A 15,691-nucleotide genomic window follows, 5' to 3' on the forward strand; every position below is an offset into this window, starting at 1 on the left:
TGCTTGCATACGTCAACGAAAACAACACTGTTTAAATGCACGCAACACATCACAGTGACTATATAGGCAACAACGAGACACACACATGTATTTGGCTGTTTTGCCAGTGTTTATTTATGGGTTTATTACACATTTTTAACTTTCAATATGCGTAACAGTTTACATCAGTGGGATAGCATAGGCTAATCTCTTTGATGACATTTTGAGTTGTGTGTCCATGGCAATGAATAAGAAAAAATACTGTAACCCAATCTTGTGTGACCTCCGGAACAACATTTCGCTATTAAAGGACACTGTTAGCGCGCGTCACCCCTTGCATCAAGATTTGGCCAAGTTGATTAACATAACAAACAAGGCCTTCATTAGGAGGTCATTAGAGAAAGTCCAGGGGCGACGGAGAGAAAAGTGGCCCTGTTCAATAACGGTTTGTCGTGCTTGCATGTTTTGTATCACAGAGGGTAACAGCCGGTTACAATGTTTATTTTTATTTTTTATGTTTGGTAATGGTACAGCCTCATTAACCCATCATAAAATTAGGCTGCTAGTATTGTACCTAGACGGGAGGTATAGGCTGTCATACTGTCAGATCAGAGAGGTGTAAATGAAGCTTGCGGTCGCTTTTTGTTGGATTCTAAATGCACACTTCACCGCCAGGCTTTAGCAGATTCGGTTTGTATCATTACACCATGTGCTATAAAGGCATTGAGGCTTAGTGCACATTAAGCAGATTACACCAGCCAATTGTTGCAGCAATGACGTTTCCTCCATTCTTTCAGCTGAGTTGTTGAGCCGTCGAGCTTTCATGCAAAACGGTCATTGTTTGGAATATGGATCCATGTTCATGCCCTAGTTTATCAGACATAAACCTCTTTAAAAGCTGTTTAAAACATAGTAGTGTATAACTGCTGCTCTATGAATTTGATTTCAAAGACATTGACATAGGCTACTGTGCCACATCACAAATTAAATTGAGAGTGAGACACGCCACTACCACTTCTCTTCCCTCTCAGTGCCCATAGGCTAGGCTACATCCTAGATCTGACAGGGAACACAACAGGAAAGGTCTTCCTGTTCACTTCGTGCGGATCGCACCTGTCATAAAGAGGTGATGTAATAAGGGAAAGTGAAAGGGCCAGCAGCGATGATGCTAACTTCCTGTGTGTCTAGTGAATAGCCTCCTGAAAGAGAGTGGAGGGGATCCGTCTGAAATGGATACTGAAGTAATGCTATCCGTCCTGTGAACCTCATACTGTGGAGCCTGAGTGTAGCCTCCCAGCCACACCTGTATGTGTGTGTGCATACCAGCTTTTGTGTGTATGTAGGACTTGTTGTTTGTCAGTACTGTATTTAAGTTAAAATCTGAGTTAAAATTTGATAAGCAGATCAATAATGAGGTTAAGAACAGCTTCTTTAAATTGGAAAAGATTGCCAGACTTAAATCTGTCTTATCATTTAATGATTTGGAGAAAGTGGTTCATGCTTTTATAAGGTGTTGTTGTATGCTTTTAAAACCTTAAACAGTCTGGATCCTGAAATATCTCTGAACATTTAGTAATTTGTAACTCCAAGAGATCTCTTAGATCGAATAACCAGCTGCTTCTTGATGTTTTCCGATCATGATTCAAGAGTAAATAAATAAAAATAAATTTGGATTTGATTTGTGTATGTATGTGTCTCAGAAAAGCCTGTGTCAACCTTGTGGGGGTAATGAACTGTTGGTGTCACTGTAATTCTATGCAATGACCCACCCAAACAGTCTAGAAACATTCATCACAAGAGACAAATGTCACATTTTGATGTGATTGATGGATATCAGGAAAGTCTCCACAACTATTTGGTTGCACCTGCTACCTGCCTGTTACAGAGTAGGGAGAGAGGGAGGGGGTGGTGCAGGATTGAGGCAGACCATCGTGCCATCAGGGAATTGGAGAATGCGATACAGTTTCTCTCGAAAGTACAGAGTGTAACAGGGGTTACTCTCTGTTTGTCCCTCTCTCTCTGTCTCTGTTTCATTCTCTACTTGTTTGGCTTACTTTCATAGCCTTCTGTTTTTTCATGCACTTGCTATTCTTTGTCCCCCCTGTTATCTACCTCTCTCTCTACTCTAATCTTTCCCTCTGCCTGCCCTCCTGTCTCTCTCTATCATCTCGCTCTCGCTCTCTCGCTCTGTATCTTGCTCTCTTTCTCCCGCCTATTTAAAGGGCAGAGCTGATCTTGGCTTAAGTGGTCTGAAAAGAGTTGCCTTGCTTATTGGTGCCTGTCTTCATAAAAGATGCCTTTTCACTGACTCCCTAAAGAACCTCACTGACTTTCTCATACCCATGCCTCATTCCTAGAAGACCTGTCCAATATTTTTTCCTGGGGTTTTTGTTTTCTTTATGTCCTGCGTTGTCTTTCAGTGCTGGGATAATAGATAGGTAATGGAGAGGCCTATAAGTTGGAGTTGGCACGCCATGGATGGGGGACTAGAGTAATCTGCTCAAAGATGGCCCATGACCCCGATTCTGATTAGCTACACTATATAGGGATTAGCCAGTTGCACAAGAATAGAGAGATTTTACGTCGCTGTATGAGCTGCATCTCTGCTATCTTTCTGATACATTTTGGTGACTTGCAGGTTAACAGCGGAAAATAAAAAGCAGTTATTATACTTGGAAAACAGGAGGCGAAAGAGCAGTGAGTCTGTGCGGCTGTGAACTGTGAATACTGGAAGCATCAAACTGAACTAATTCACAAAACAGGCACAGCTGAACTTTGGCCTTTGGGTAAATGAAATGCTACTCCCACAGTGAGACAGAAAGAGCGGATGTTGCCGGAACCTACCCTTGTGGCAAAGTGGAAATACAATAGAGCCTAAATAGACCCTCTCTTATTGCTACAGAACTTTTGTTCTTCTGTAAAAACACCAGGCAAGCAAACTAAAAAATAGAAAAAAAGAGACCTGTAGTTGGTTGCACCGTTGGTTGCACTGTATCTAGAAACAACTATTGCTGAGTCAAGTGAGTCCTCTCCCCAATGCTCTAGGCTTTGTTGAGTTCACTGCTGTAGTGCAGGCTACAAGCTATGTTGGAGATAATAACAGCCTGCAGTGTACAGTATATAAGATGTATTTTCAGGGGAATTGCATTGCATTATTAATGGAGTTAATACAATTATTCCTCCTAGAAAAATATTCTATATCAGTCATCCGAGATATTGTTGAAAGTATTTTCATTGTATGCAATATCAACTAAGTATGTCCGAAAGAATCAATGAAGTCAAAAAAGAATCATGTCTTATTGGCCGCGAGCAAGGTAAAAGTAGGTAAATGTGTGCCAGTGGCAGTGATTCATAGGGGTCAAAATTCACACTCTCTGAAAATATACAAGGCTGTGCCCCTGTGAGTGGCATGCAGCTGGTTGACCTTTACAGGGCCCTGGGTGACGGTGAAACTGAGTCGACAGGGATTACCAACCAGGAAGGCTTTCATGACGATCCACGTCCTTTCACTAGCCGTGTGCCGTCACCGCGGCAATACACAGACGAGTGGGGTGAGGGTCAACTGTGACAGAGGAAGGAACATAAAAGCAGGATTTGGTAGTGATGTCACATCCTGTAGCGAGGCATACAGGTACAGAGTGTAGATTCCTAATTCGGGGGAACCTTAGATGTATAGTTAAACATTTAGAGACAAGGTCATACAGATGCCTGATGTTATGCCTTCAAAGTCACACAAACACCCCCCCCTCCTCTGAGCATGAGACACCCAGCCAGCTGCAATGCTACACACGCACACCCTGCCTTTCCTCTGTCTAAGCGTTTGATGAAAGAGGTGTAGAGCTAAAGAAAGCCCCCTTGTCCCTAAACCCTACACCATCCAAGGATGTGCAAATCCCCCGTCTGACACTGTCTAAACCACAACGCCGGGGCGCCACAGCCAACATTTGGATCCTGTTACCGGGCAGAGTTGCGTTTGAATCAGGCGTGTGAGCCTGATTGGCAATCTTAGTAAAGTGACAGGTTACGTGTCAGAGGGGGGTTCCTCCGGATACATTTGAGAGAGAATCAGAATTTACTCAAAAATCTGAATAAAATAGTTACTGCTGAAATTAGGCAAGTTATTGAAGGGGCTCTTTGTCAACTTGATTTTAGGACACACATGAAAGATCAGATCTATTGCTACATGAACAGAGTAAGTCTTCTGAACAAACAGGTAGCTGTCTTTATATAGATTGATTCTTACTGCCTCCCTATTCATAGCTGAGGCTGTGGCATACATCATACAACCCCAAAATAATTACTGGAGCTGTGTGGCCAGCTCTCCACAATGTTTACTTTATACTACTGTATACGTGAGTGTTAATCTGGACGTTCCATGATCACGCCACCTCTGATTTATGAGCATGTATGTTTTGCATACTGGCTACTGCTTCCCTACTGTAGTTAAGAAACATCCTGGTACAACCTGCTGTCGTTTGTGTTAATGCAGCTCTCCGTTTTTTTCCATCGCGTTGCTTACTTACCATTTGAACTGGTCAGATCACAGAGGAGTTGATAATGAATAGGGTGTTGACGCAGCCTGTCCAGTACTGAGTGGCTCATAGGTCAGTGTGTGTTTGTGCCAGTGATAGTAAAAATAGTGTGTGTGTGTGTGTGTGCGTGCGTGCGTCTGCCAGTGATAATAAAAATAGTCAACTCTGGTACTCTTAAACATTTGGTTTTCCATATTCAGTTAATAGATTTTTTCCCACCATTAGACAAGTGAACTGAAAGTTGCTGAGATAAGCCTAGCCAATTAGCAAGAATGTCAACAGTATGTAGGATACTTACAATTGGTTGTACAGTGTTTTGAATATCATAAACAAGAGTTTATTCAATAATAATGTGAAGTCTTTGTTAAACGAGAACTGAATCATATTCTTGCCTATTACCTTTTTACTTGGCCTTGATTATTAACTTGTCTGTTTGTGGCCTGGGGTTTGTCTCCTCTTGCCCTCCCCCACACCCCTCTCAAGGTTACATCATTAACACCTGTCAATTCTCAACTTGTCACCATACCTTGCTGATCCCCGGCTCGTGACTGGGCGGTGTTTTTTAGGCCACCCAATGGCCAATTAGTGTGGTCGCAGGGCACGTCAAGGTCTGGAGCTCTATGCTGGCTCAGTCCTGAGTTGAGGGGGCAGGGCCTGGAGGGGTGTCATGATGTCGCCCAGGGCACCAGTCTCCATGGGAGCCGTCTGTGCCTTTTTATCCGGGATGTTTGCCTCCTCACTGGCCCGGTGCCCGTGCACCTCAGACGGTGTTGATCCAGGAGCAGAACAGCTGAGCTCATCCTTGTTTACGAGCTTCTGCCATCGGCTGCTGCTTCTGGTGCTGCTGCCGCTGCTGGCTAGCTGAATGAGTGAAATAGACCTGGTACTAGCATTGTTAGCTTTAGATCTAGCACCTGCCTGCTGCTGGATCAGGACCTTACGTCTCTCTTATTCCTTTAGTTAATAGCTAAGTTACCGGAGGCTGAACCGTCCTTTTCTGAGATGGTTTTTTCGAAGACACAAGCTCGAGCTTCTCAAGTCTTAAGCATGGACAGTCAAGGCTGAAGGAGCAACACAGTTTGTTGACCTATTATGTTCTGAGTGCAACAGATTTATATGAGCCATTTCTCTTTAGTGAGTCTGTGCATGTGTGAGTCATATGCAGTCTGCAGTACATCATTGTGCCTTTCCACAAACAGCAGACTCAAATTTGAAGCCCCGCTGTGCGGCTACACGCATTTAAGTGAGGAGAAGAAGAGCTTTGTGGGCTGTTGTAGGATTTGACCAGATCCACGAGAAAAGGTAGTGTTTCTCTCTTGTGAAACTGAACACCTACTTTGGATTTTATTTTCCTCTCTATCCTATACAAGGACTTTTAGATCACATATCAGGAATTGGCCAAACCTTATCCTCAAGGAAAACCTTTCTAGTTTTTCAGTCAGTTGGTGAACACAGGGGAAGAGGAAACTGCAAAAGGCTATTTAGCATATTGGGACGACCACAGTGAAAAACCTCTTACAGCAATCCATTGAAGGTCACAGGACAGATTGCGCTGGATTGGATTGGGAGGCGGCCCTTACAGAGTCTTTGCTTCAAGATGAGTGAATAATTCATCAGGACAGTGTAGTGCCTCATCAGTGACCGCAGGCAACTTTAATAAAGTTCTCCACTGAGGGGTTCATTAAAGAGAATTTATGAGCGTATTGGGGAGTGAGAGTAGTTAACCCTATATCTTGACTGATGAGCTGGTCCTGTGTCATTGAGGGCCACCGGTTGCATCTACTTGTGCAGGGAGGGTGCTGATAGCCTGTTTTACAGTAGCTGGATGACTCTGGGTGGCCAAACTGGAAATGAAAGGTGCAGAATGGCAGTGGTTACATCACCGTTCTGGGAATAGGTTGGGTGTCAGAGGGGGGTCAGGCTTTAGAGGGGATTTTGGTGGACCTCCCGTGTGTGTGTGTGTGTGTGTGAGTGTTTGTGTGAGAGAGAGAGAGAGAGAGAGAGAGAGAGAGAGAGAGAGAGAGAGAGACAGAGAGAGAGAGAGAGACAGAGAGACAGAGAGACAGAGAGACAGAGAGACAGAGAGACAGAGAGAGAGAGAGAGAGCACATTCCCCCATATATACATTCCCATATGGATTACCCTGGACACTGCATTGCAGTAAGATAATTAATGACACGGGTGAGGGAACACTTAATATATCTGTATGTGGTTGCTGTTAGACGTGACCAAGTGGGACGGAAAGAGAGTGTGTGTGTGTTTCTTAGTAAGCCAGGCCAGACTTTTCTGAAAGATTTTCAAACTGTCATCAGCAGAAACAGAAAGCTGGCACAACGTATGTCACCTAAAGGACAAGCCGGGGGTGTGACTCAGGCTCATTGCAGTCTGGAAAAACTCAATTTTAACCTGCTCCCTCTGTGTTCCTGAACGGCATGAAAAATGCTATTTCATCACCAGTGTGTGTGACATGAAGATTCGAGAGGAGTGATGTGTGTGTGTTAACTCCCAAGCACCTCGCCTCCTGTCTCTCGTTGCCCCGCCCAATCCATCATTTCTTTTTAGCGTGCTGCTTATCGGGCCAGAGGCATGCCCGCCTGCCACTGACCTGGTCCTGCTGGCATAGCTCATGCCAGGGATGGAGAGATGTGTGCGTGTGTGTGTGCAAGAGTCCAGGAAGAGTGAGTGTGTATGTGACTGTGTGTGTGTGTGTGTATACCTCCCTCTCTCTCCTGCCACCCTAGACTAGGGGGGGTAACTTTCCAGTCCCATAGTCGAGCACGTCTGTGTCTGAAAATAACCCTATCTGATCACCGCTTCACCCAAACAGGGGACACACTCCCTCTCTCTCTCTCTCTCTAACTCTCTCTAACTCTCTCTCTCTCTCTCTCTCTCTCTCTCTCTCTCTCTCTCTCTCTCTCTCTCTAACTCTCTCTCTCTCTAACTCTCTCTCTCACTGTGCTTCCCAGGAACAGAAGGGACTAGGATCTGGAGCTGAAGCCTGAGGAAGACTGGAGAGGTCTCTGGAACAGTGAACCAAGGAAGGAGTGCCAATAAGAAAGAAAGAGGGTCTTTGGACAGTTAGCTCACCGATGCCCATCTCTACCTGACCCGGCTCCTGTCTTTAGAGTTTATGACGGTAAGATGTGGATGCTTTTATTCTACTCTGGGCTGTGCCCACCTGCTGATGTAATGTCAGGTTCGTACCTGGAATGTTACCCCAGATTGTCATCACTTGCACTTTCATTACTGACAGAATATTACTGTTTAATCACTTGCACTTGTACTGATCATTGTAACATGATGTTGACAAATTTGAGACAAAGGTCAGAGGTTATTCTTAGGTGGATATAAGAGTCCATCAGTTATTTAGTAATCATTGTGTGTTCTATCATTATACGCATTATATGAGAAAATAGATGGAAAAGCACACACAAAAACAAAAAAATTATTGCACAACAACACAAGACAAACACAATTTTGGCTCATGCTTTGTTTCAAAATGACGACCAAAATAAAACCCCAAATGAATTCTTAAAATATTTTTGCAGTTTCAGGTTGATATGTTTTGTGAGGCTTGTTGCTGCTGCAGTCCTGTCAGAGTGCACAGTGTTTTCTGCCTCACTGCACTGCTGTGGAACCCAGTGTCGTATCACAAACCTATCTAACATCTCCCAGAGGAGAAAGTCAGAGAAAGAGAGAAAACATTGCACATGATATGTTAACTTGAGCCCAGATAGGACTTCCTATCTTGGGTGAGCATATTGCAATAGAACCCTAACCAACCGGAGACCCCCAACATTCCCCCTACACTGTTCTTTCATTCCATCCAGTCCAGTCCAGTTAATTTACTCCTTGAATGCCTCAGAAAAACATTACCTATTTTTTTCTCCACACGTCTTCCTACTTCCTCCTCTCATTCCTTTCTTTCTTTCCCCGACTCGTTTTCTTTTTTTCATTCGCATCTACAGGCGCGCAACGACCACTCCATTAGGCCGGTCTCGGAGGTGTTGCGGAATGTCACCTTGACCCCCTGGGTACACGGCATGGGGTCTTTCCCAGTCCCCCCTCCCCCAAACCCCTCCTCCGGTCCCCAGTCCCGGCTCGTTTGGCCATCATCATTCCCCCCGACCTCACGCACACAGTGGCGCTTTGTTGGCTTCCCTTGCAGGGGGAAACTGGGACGTTTTCATTTTTTTCTCTCTCCTAGAGGGTGACAATCGTGTCCGGTGATGGTTTTTTTTATCACACAGTGTCCTCATTGATTGATCAGTGGAGTGCTAATGGATGGAATTTGGTCTGGGTTTAGTTTCGGTGGAAAAAGGTTAGCTCGGTGGAAAAAGGTTAGGAGAGCTATGTGGGCTGAATCTGATCAATAGAAATGTTTCCAGGGCTATCATTTGATAAACTGAAGTTTGAAAGGTGAAATCCCTTCTTTTTTTGGTACCCTTGTTTGTTTTTCTCCCTTCTTGTTCCTCATTCCATCATGTTTGTGGTCATTTGTTTGAAATTCCCTGATGAATACAAGGACAAAGAGATTCAAAAGGTGGCTTTGCAGGGTGTGAGGGAAAACTAGGCTCTTGAGTTACAGTGCCGTGTGAGAATGTGAAACTCGGCACATACACTTTCACACCTGCCTTCTCTCTCTCTCTCTCAGACACATTTGTAATCCCTCACACTCAGGTACGGTACGCACATAGACACATTCCTCTCCCTCTTACAGTCCTACACACACATGCACACACACACACACACACACATTTTCAGTATTCTGAGAGTAGAATCTTACAAGTTAGAGCACAATCCATTGTTGGCTTTGAGTGCAATGTAAAAGGTAGGCTTCTGTCACAGACCAATCTCTTCAAACTTCAGCTGTTTTGTTTTTTAATGGCTGTGATGAAAATAGAAGTAATTGTCTGTAATAGGAGCCAAAATCACTGGGAGGGGTGTCCTGACTAGTCTGGAACAGAATCTTCTGGTGAAACCGAAGCTGGTACAAAAACAAAAAGTACTTTTGACTTCAGATGGTTGTGACGAGTGCTTGGCATCTGCATTCTTCCTTCTTCAATCCTGTGTTGACTTTCCATGTGGTCAGAATAAAGGGGTCGTGACCTCCCTGAGCCATCCCATGCTTCCTCTGGCTTGCACTGTTGAACACCATTTTATTGTTTTAGAAACTTCTTCTTCTGTCTCTAATCAAAAGCAAGAACTATGATAAAGGTACATATAAGCTAACATCAATCATGATCCCACCATAGCCTGGCAAAACTGCAACCACCACCGTCTGCATTTTCAGTTGGAAGAGTGCCAAACCCTCATTTTAGGGCCGGACGCATGTTAATTCTTGGGGTTAGCACTAAAAAAGACCCATAAAGATTCCTTTGGTTGAGTTCTCTTTCTGTTCCAGCCGCCCTAAGAGGGGAAAGGTCTTGTCTAGGAGCAGTAAATATAGCGCCCTCGCTAATAGTGCCCCTCTTATCATCTGGCTCCATGCAGTTAACACAGGCACCTGGGGAATCCAGGCTATGTTTGGGGATGTAATCTTAGTCTTGGCTGATAGCGGAGTCTAGTGACAAATTTAAGGGGCGTCACACGTTTTAATGTTTTGTTGGTGGCATTTGGAAACCTGCCTATACTACTGTATTTTGTATTTTTTTATGGCAGAAGTTTTCATTGTTGGTGATGAATATAAGATGCCTTTGCAATGACTTTGAATCTCTAGTACCTCAATTACATGCAGGTGAATTCTTAATATTTTTTCAGTAATGTTACATCAGTCTAGTGGTTATTGATAACGAAATTAGTTCATTGAGGGGAAGTATTGTTTAGACACTCAGCTGGATTGTCCTTTACGAGGAAAGCAGCGGACTTCTCTGCAGCTGCAGTTAAAAGGGCTATGCCCTTAGCACTCACACAGTCTCCTGCGACATTTCATCCTGTGTATAGTATTTTTCACCTTCAGGACTCTGTGGCGTTAGCGTTAGCTTTAGCCTTGGAGTTAATCTTCAAGCTGGGGTGCATCCCACGGTGGAAGCTGTCTCTCCTCCTTCACCACGTTACTGCATATTGAAACCCTCACCTTCAAACCCACATGCAGTTATAGCTGTGCTAGTGTTAGCATCAGAGCTTCAATAATGAGGCTCAGAGTCCTGCTGTTCAAGGACTTGTTGTTCCCTCAGGGCTTTTTGATGCATCTTAGGCAGACCTCACTCCCAGGCTAAATACCCAATTAACAAAGAGAGATGCTCACTGTCTTCTCCTCCTCCCCGTTTACCTCCCCCCGCAACGTCTTCTATTAGCATTGCGGAATACGTCGGAATAGAAAATGGCAGGTCTTTTACATGGGCATCGGGTTAGATTTAGGAAAGAAGACATTCGGGGAGCACCGAGCAGCGTGTTCTTTGATCCTTTCCTCTCTGTTTCAGGAGGGAGAGCCAGCCTCACAAAATAGCTGAAGCCCAGACCTCCCAAGGTTTAATCTATTCTATTCTATATATATATATATATATATATATTCCCTCATGATCAAATTGAATATCTCAGTGCCTCAGAGGTGTTCTCTGTGTCCTTGGAACCGAACCCTGCTCCCTGTACCATACAGAGAGCCCTGTAGAAGTACAGTAAATGTGGATGCTCAGCATTGAAAGCAGTGATTCATTGACCATTGTGGCCCTGGCAGACATGTTCTTTCAAGAAGAAAGACTCCCATTAAGTCATCATCTGACAAGTCCGCCGACAGTCAGCCCCGTCTTATGTTTTCTTCATGAGGAGACTTATGTGATGTCACTCTCCAAAAGGGAACTGGAGAATCAAAGCTTCGGTTTGAAAGGGTTTGTCAACACTTGAAAACCGCAGTCAGTCGGTGTGACTCATTATTCAGTTTCTATTTATTGGAGGGCATTTCTTATTCTGTCACATGGACTGCTTCTATCTGCTGTATTGGGGAGGTTGTGTGTTGTGTTCAGCTGATGCCACCAGCAAAATGATTTGGAGACAGCCTGTTCAGTCCAATGTACATATCTGTTGACTGTGACATACTGCCGTTGACAAGGCTTCCTTGCCAGAGCAAAACACAAACACAGACAGACATATTCTGGGTGCTGGCAGCCGGCGGGCCCAGGCTCTCTACAGAGTTAACAGGGGCACCTGTAGACAGGTATATAGACACGGCCATGTCCAGAGGCAGATGGCCAGTTAGATTGTTTCCAGACACTCGGTTAGATGAAACATGGTGCAAAAACTTTCAGGCCAACTGTGGCAGATCAATCGTGTCAAACCTGGGTTTACTCTATACCCACGTGACTGAGTCATCGCACTTAGCCAAAGACAAATAATTTTCCATTACCGCTCAATGCCACCGTAGTGCAGCACTGCATTTCTGGGAGGGAGATGATCAATTCTAATGTGACATAGCAAGAGTTTCCAAACCAGTTGTCTGACTCTGGTACTCTGGTCTCTGGTTTTAGATAGAACTTCCATGGTCACAGCATCTACATGCTGTAATTACCGGCCATTATTGCTGAGCTCTAATTGCGTGGGCTCCAGTCGCAGGGGACTGGAAGCCTCCGCAGCTCTTGAGGTATTGTTTGATGCGAATGCCTCGTCCCCAGAGGACCCCATGCTGCTTACATAATGCCAAATGTTAATAGCAGCGCCGGATCAACCACGCTCATGCTCTATCTTGGTTATGCCTGCTCCGATCACCTTTTGTTTGCTTTCCCCATGGTTCTCTGTGTCAGTCGGTCTGGTTCTCGTCTTGTGAAAAGGTGAAGCAGAGTCTGTTTCTGCTTGATTTCCCTGTGTCTCCCTCTCCGTCGTCACGTCTCCATTCTTCATATCAGTTCTCTCCTTTTCCCTGCCAACGTCCCGCTTCTCTCTCTTATGCCTACATTCTCACTCTGTCAGTAGATATCCTTTCTTCCCTCAAACCTATTCCTCCTCAGTTCAGTTGGCTGGGGAGGAACCCCCACCAACGCCGCACCATGTCACATCCCATTCCTTTCCTCCCCGACAACTCCGACAAACAGCCGGGCCTCAGCATTGCGTAATTGCATTAGCACTCTCAGCCCAGTGGCCACGCTCGTTAGCAGGCAGCATCGTGACGCAATCTGCCGGACACATTGGCCTCTGTTGTGCCCAGTATGGGCATCGAGCAGGCATGAGGAGGTCACTGTGGGGACCTCATCTCCTTTCATCTCACCAGAGGGGGGTCGCCTAATGAGTGTGGGGGTTGAACAAACAGATTGCAAGATAACAGTGGGGTGTTGTTGGACTGACTGGCATAGAGAGATGATGATGGTGGTGGTGGGACCATTTATAATGCCAGGGAGTGGGTTCTAGAATTCTAAGTAGGATGTGGTTCTAGACCAAGAAGAATAGGGACCTAGACAAAAAACTAATCTTTGGTGTTACGCTATCAGTCTTCAGGTATCCAGATTGGCTTGCAGACTATGGTTAAGGATACATTTTAACTTAATGATTGTAGGACTTTTACATGCTTCCTGCTAATATTTGTAGATTATGTTGGTCTATGGACATGTGGACCACAGTGGGAGGATCAGCCAAAAGATGAACTGTTATAATCTAGGATTATTCAGAATATAGTCAACTTTATTTTCTGTTCGTTGTTCTACATAGCTCAAGGCTTTAATATTTAGCATTTTGTTTATTATTTTCAGACTTTTTTTCGAAGCTGAAACGCAATGAGCTGACAGAACAGACTGGAAGGAATGTTTCTGGACCCCTCAGTTAAACCATAAAATGGACTCTACCCACAGAGGCACAATAGCCAAAGACCAATTACGGTTTAACCTCCTCAAATTTGTATTTTAAGTTCCATTCCTTTCTCTTCTTGTGCCACCAATTCTTTCCCACAAAAATGCACAACTAAAATAACTTGGCCCAAGTTCAGTAATTGAGGAAGGGAGCAGACCGCAGATTTTGCCTTTTTTGGAGGGGTCGCACTGTCCATCAATACTCGGGCTGGCTATGTCTCCACAGCAATTTACTTTGGACTTGGAGAGACATTCAGTTATTTTCTCAGACTCCTATTGCATCTTGGGTCAGAGCTTCTCAATTTTGTTCAAAAATATCCTCCACAATATGTTATTTTTGTTTTTCTTCAGGGCTCAATTACCTTTAATTCAAAGTAAAGTCATTACCTATCCACCTCAGAATATTGGTCCTCGTCTACCTCCATTAACGCCAGAGCCAAAAACTATTTTTTACAGAGCACCTCAATGGTTTTCGTGTTGATTTTCTTGCAGCCTCAGCATAAATGTTGAAGCCTATATTAAAAAGGGTCATTGGGAGGATTTAGGATGATTCTTCTCTAAAGATGTGCTGACATGCTGTGTGTGTGTGTGTGTGTGTGTGTGTGTGTGTGTGTGTGTCTTACTGTTCTCTAAGGTCATCATGCTGACGGGGGCAAACATAGTCAGCTTATCTTTGATGTGCTGCTGTCTGTGTGAACACACACACAGCAATCATCCTCGAACAATTACTGACCTGGAACAGACACATGCCACAGTGAAGTGTGTGTCTTATCTGTGTTTTGAGAGCACAGAAACCACCATTAGGAACTAGTCTTTCACCATGGCAGTATGACCAAGTCGTTCGCAGTAACACTCATACCAGGCCTTAGATCTTTCGTTCTGATATGGAAGCTGGACTGCAGTTATCAGCTTGACAGCCTCTGTTGGTATGCTGTGTGTTGGTGCGTCATGGCTTCCCGCTAATTTAGAGCAACCACCTATAATCAAAGAGCAGACAACCAATACCCTCTGGTTGGAGTAGAACTGCAATCTCTAAAGCATCTGCTTTGTATCTATGTTGTAACTGGTTCAACATGTCGATCTCTCACCCAACAATGGGTTTTCTTCTTTTCTTGGAAATCTATTCTCTTTGACACGTTAGTATGTTCTCAATAGACTTACACTGCAGTTACTGTCTGAGAGCAGAGCTCGCAGTCCATGGCATGCTGTAATTTTCTGCATAATATTACATTTTTGTATCTCAGCCGACAGCGAGGTCTGTTACACCCCACATAGCTGCTACTTCACATTAGACCTGACAACTGGCACGTCTCCACGCTATGTTTCCACATTATGTTGCATGTTCGCCTAAAAGTGCATGCTGACACTGATTGCAATTTTTTGAGAAACCCATCTAAACTGTCTGTGATTCTACCCCCAATCTTTCCGAATTACATTTGTTGCCACTAGTGTTTTTATGTTGTTGAGGTCATCATTATTTTAGCTGGCTGCTCCCACACTTTGAAAAAGATGCCAGGTCATGGGGGAGAGAGAGCAAAAATACAAAGGGACGTATTTGGAAGAATGTCACTTCCTGGTTACCAGTGTGGCTCAGGGGGTGGAGAGGGTCGTCTGTTAATCGCAAGGTTGGCGATCCCCGACTCCTCCAGGCCCTGTGCCGAAGTGTCCTTTAGCAACACACTGAACCCCAAGTTGCTCCTGATGGGCAGGCCAGCGCCTTCCATGACAGCTCCGCCGCCGTCGGTGTAGGAGTGAGAGTATGAATGGGTGAATGAGAGGCAAAACATTTCAAGCTCCTTGAGTGCCACTAAGGTAGAAAAGTGCTATATAAATGCAGTCCATCAATGTGCATTGATGAGGATGATCGAGTTGAGAGCTGTGGGAAGGAAGCATTTACCACTACAGGTGTTATCTAATCAGTTAAGTGCATTAACACCCCCTTGCTGTTTCAAGTGGTTCAATCTACGAGATACTAAGTCCCTGTTGGTCATTCAATGGACTGGGCTAACGAGTCTCGTGAGGTGGGACTTAGTGGCTAGCTGTGGCTTGGACGATGATACCAACAAGCTGCGTGTCTGGATGCCCACTGCATACTATTTTAAGTAATCACACACACAAGGAACCAAAGGCCTAGACCAGCTGCTAAATTACAATTGGAAGATAAACCACTGTAATCCTACAGTGTGTTTTAGCTGTTTGTTTTGACTCTCAGGGGAAATTCAAGAAAATGCAAAGCAGAGAAAATTGTAGCAGAGAGAAAACAATGTAAAGTTAGCCTATATTTATCGAGTTTGAAACCATGAATAATTCACTTATACAGGGATTCTGCATTAGCGGAAATTTACTTGTTTTTTTATATCTGTTAGACTCTCTGTGGTACCAAAAAATCTAGTGTGACACCACAAGTGT

At 44.4% G+C, this 15,691-nt stretch overlaps 1 protein-coding gene across 1 annotated transcript in view; it reads left to right on the forward strand.

The window, feature by feature from the left end:
- The window catches only part of sorbs2a (sorbin and SH3 domain containing 2a), a 52,543-nt gene that overhangs the window by 383 nt on the left and 36,469 nt on the right, over nucleotides 1-15,691 (forward strand). Inside the window, exon 2 of the mRNA XM_084686879.1 lies at nucleotides 7,478-7,647. The gene's annotated coding sequence lies outside the window, so the exon portion shown is untranslated. The remainder of the gene's footprint in view (nucleotides 1-7,477; nucleotides 7,648-15,691) is intronic.

Source organism: Hypomesus nipponensis, chromosome 22, assembly GCF_054491055.1.
Source record: "Hypomesus nipponensis isolate SF chromosome 22, ASM5449105v1, whole genome shotgun sequence".
NCBI classification, from domain to species: domain Eukaryota; kingdom Metazoa; phylum Chordata; class Actinopteri; order Osmeriformes; family Osmeridae; genus Hypomesus; species Hypomesus nipponensis.